Source organism: Sceloporus undulatus, unplaced genomic scaffold, assembly GCF_019175285.1.
Source record: "Sceloporus undulatus isolate JIND9_A2432 ecotype Alabama unplaced genomic scaffold, SceUnd_v1.1 scaffold_3515, whole genome shotgun sequence".
NCBI classification, from domain to species: Eukaryota; Metazoa; Chordata; class Lepidosauria; order Squamata; family Phrynosomatidae; genus Sceloporus; species Sceloporus undulatus.
In genome coordinates this window covers 1-4,026 of record NW_024806435.1, presented here as the reverse complement: position 1 = coordinate 4,026, position 4,026 = coordinate 1, and the positions used below count along the sequence as shown (strand labels likewise).

General features: G+C 42.7%; 1 long non-coding RNA gene across 1 annotated transcript; it reads left to right on the top strand.

Moving 5' to 3' along the window:
* Positions 1–1,120: 1,120 nt before the first annotated feature.
* Positions 1,121–3,190, top strand: LOC121918055. The gene is made up of 2 exons (XR_006101148.1): positions 1,121–1,217; positions 2,490–3,190. It is a non-coding gene; the product is annotated as an uncharacterized LOC121918055 (long non-coding RNA).
* The last annotated feature ends 836 nt before the right edge of the window (positions 3,191–4,026 follow it).

Here is a 4,026-nt window from a genome sequence, read left to right as displayed (position 1 = left end):
AATTTTGGAAAAGCGGGTTACAAATAAACTACGTATATTATTATTATTATATTATTATGTTCGCTACAAATTACCAGCTCTTGTTTTTTCCTTCCTACCATATTTCAAACTGGTACCAAATACTTTCTCTCCCTGTCTCTTTAGTTCAGCAAAGAGAGCTTAGCATGTGTATGTACTGTATAATCCAAGGCATACTTGGCTCCAGTTGATAACATCTTAAAACAAGTGGACAATGCACAGCCAGCAGATCATATGCACTCCCCCAGAGGATCAATATTTTTTGTCCCCAAATGTACCCTAGGGGACATGGGAACACTTTTACCACATTTGTTGGCCTTCTCAGCCATTTTAAGCTCAGGAGAGGTTTTAAAAAACAACAACAGATAGTGAACAGAAAATGATTTCCACTCACCTCCTGTTGTGAGAAAAATCCTAAGGATGCCTAAAAACAGGATGAAAATGTTCCCATGCCCCCTAGAATGTAGGGGATGTATTAAAAAATTATGGGGGTGCAATATGTGTGCAGCCTTCCACAATCTCCTGGGTGGGGTAATCCAGCCCCCTAGCATCCCTCAGTTGCCTTCCCTGTTATAATCTAAGACAACAGAAATATCTAGGTCATCAAGGCAGCACTCTGCTGTTAAGAAACATTAAGGTTCCTTTATTAAACCAGGTGACACTTTAGGCAAAACATCACCCATTCAAAATAATTAGGACAGAAAATGCTCTTAAATTAATATTTAATAATCGTTTTATTAGGCTGGTTCTGTTAACAGCATATTACACATTGGAGAGGAGGTTGAGAGAAAGTGATGGTTTGCTACGGAAGCTGATTAAAAATTTGAACTGGTGACTGTTCAGTTCATAACTCATTCTCATAGCTAATATTTGATAGTAGTGCTTTGTTATCCATACAAACCCTTTTTTTAAAAAAAATGATGTAATGTTCATTTCCATAAATGATCTTCTGCCTATGACTGTGAGGCAGACACAGTTTGATTTGGAGGAAACTAGACAGTATTGTTGGGCTACCCACTGTGCCACTCTTTGCCCCCAGCATAGTTTCTCTTCTCCCTCCCTCCCCTTTTCGTGGCTGCTTCAGTCTAAATTCCACCCTGTGTTATTGTTACAGTTCCATTCAAAACTTGAGAGGAGGCTGCCTGCCTATAACACCAGGGTCAAACTGCCCATGGGTCAGAAAGCAGACATTTATTATGGTAAGTAAATACTGAGTCTTGGCCAGGAATGTGCATGTCTTCTCATGTATGGCTATGGAACAGTCTTGGCCAGGAATGTGCATGTCTTCTAATGTATGGCTATGGAACAGAAAACATATGCATAAGGAGATCTTTCCAAGGAAGACTAGCTCTGTGGTACTCCAGTCACTCTGAATCTGAAAAGTGTACATATCATGGTAGCACCTCTCCTGAGCGGTATACCAGGAGCTTCAGTTTCAGTGTACCTGTGGACTATTTGTAGTCTTAGTCCTGCCACATTCTGTACTGGTGCAACATGCATTCATGGGCAGAATGCAGCTTCCTGAGATTTTCCATTTACACACACACACACACACACACCCCTGTAAGTTCTTAGCCCTTTTGGCTGTGGAGATAGATGTGAAAATCTGTAAACAGTGCATGGTCATACTTCTGGAACTAGACAAGTGGCTAAGTAAGAATCTCAGTGCTGAGGCTGGGAGTTCAGGACGGAACGCTTTCAATGTATGTGACATGTAAGTATCTGTTATATGCATGATTGTTCTTTCACAGCACTCATGGAGAGATGTAGTGGGCATAGCAGAAGTCTGCTGGTACTGTTTCCCAAGTGCCTTTCTTCTGGGAGTAAAGTGTTGTTGGAGATAAGACACTCTGGGAGTGATGGCTTAGACAGCTGCCTGTGCCATAGTGCAGGTAATTGTCTTAGCCATCTTTCCAAGATTACTTTGCCTCTAAAGTTAACTCTCCCTAAAGCCAGGCATTTGGGAAACAGGAGGCACAGAGCTACATGCTGCCTTCTGCCACTGCTGACTTTTTTATTCTTTTCTTTGCTGTTGGTGTATCTATGGACTTTACTTCTGGACACAGTTACACCACTAGCAAAACCAACAGGATTCTGGCCAAAAGGTTTGTGGTATACATACAGCTGATAAAACCAGAGCAAATGTACATACCTGCATAATTTATACAGGGTGTAGAATTCAGCTTTCTTTAATTCCCGGGATTCAGAGAACTTGGGTCCAGAATTTTAAATTTTGCTTGCACAGGATACACTAATTTAATCTGTTGTAGGCACTTCAGTAGTTTTCAGCAATGAGTTAGCTGAAGCCCTCTCTGTTGTATTGCACATGTTTTCTCTTGTTTGCAACAACCATCATCTTCAGCACATGTCTGCACACATCTATCTCCTTAATGTGATTCCTGGCAGTGGTCTCCCAGGGCTTGAGAACTGAGCTTTGTGTCCCTGTGACTAACTCTTTGGTCTCTTCACAGATGAGGAGGACAGTGGAGAGGATGATGCAGACGTGGTGACACGCACAGCCCTGAAGCGTCAATCCCAGCAAATCATAGAGGCCAAGACCAAACGCCGCAACCGCTACAGAAAGAAGGATGGGAAGTAGTGACTGTGTCCTGTGTAGTCCTCCTTCCCAGCTCCTGATGCAGACCAAAGTTCTTGGTTATTAAAGATGCCTCCTAGGCACTGGTCTCCTGTATGAGCCAGTTCCACCTTTCATTTCCACCACTTCCAGGCCCCAGGAAAGAAAGGAATATGACTCCTTGTGGATCTGTTCCCCATCCCTGGATGGACCAGGTCTGGACCCATAGTGACCTGCAGTGGGTGTTTCTCTCCTTCTCTCCTGCCTTTGAGTTCCCAGCAATGTGAGAAGCATGGCTTCTTCAATGCTGGTACATGAGGAGTGACCCTGACACAAGGAGAGAAAGAAGAGAGATCCTCCAAGTGAAACCAGCCCCTTGCCATTCCAAGACTAAAACATGAGCAAAACAAAAACAAAACCCTTCCACACCCTTTGACTAATCTACACTACCACCTACAACCACAATTGACCTCTTGGCCTTTGCACACTTAGGGAGAGGTGGACTGGAGGTCTCAAAGGCAGTCACACTCAGGGTGGAGTAGGGCGGCTGAATGCATTGTTTGCTGTATTTCATGCAATAAACCTTGTTCAGATTGAGTTGCCCTTCTGTGTGTGCCTCTGCCAAGGATGGGATGGTTTGCATTTTGAAGTGGGCCCAGTACTCTGCAGGGCAGGGCAGTAGGAGACTTTGAAGCTAAGCTCTCTCAGGGGTTGACTTTCTGAAGTGAGTCTGCTAGGCAGAGATCAAATTTGAGTGTTGACCTTTTTATCAGATCAGTCCACCTTATGAAAACACACTGAAAACTCCAAACCCAGAGAGTATGGCCAAGTGTTCAAAGGAATTTTTTTCCAGGGAGGTGGGGAATGGGAAGCTGCACAGAAGTATATTAATATAATTTGCATGCATGCTATGCACTGTTACAACATACCTATGCATTTAAATTGTGTGTGGAAGAGTGTATAGACAAGTTTGTTCTGTAATGTCACATTCAGTGGCATTTAGAAGTACAAACTGTTGAAGCAAAATGGTCAAAACTTGACATTTGACAGCACTCAAATACAAGACGATAGGCATCATGAACCCCAATGAAACTTTTATAAAATAAAATACCTAAGATGACTGTCAGTGGGGGAAAGAGACCCAGATAAATGAATACAGTATTTAAGTATTACTGGATATTTTCTAGTATTACTTTCCTTATCAGGTTGACAACTTCATAAGACTTATCAGGAAAAGGTTTGCATGCTCCAGAATGGTTTCATTCCTCTTGGGAGATATTGGTGAATACTCTGTAGACAGCAACAGTGGGGCCTGTAGGGAGTGTCTTTCACAGCAGGGAGAAGACTATATTTGATCAAGATTAGGGCCTGTTACAGACTGCCAAAATAAAGCTGCTTGGGGTCTCTTTGGAGGTATGCTATTTAAATGATGC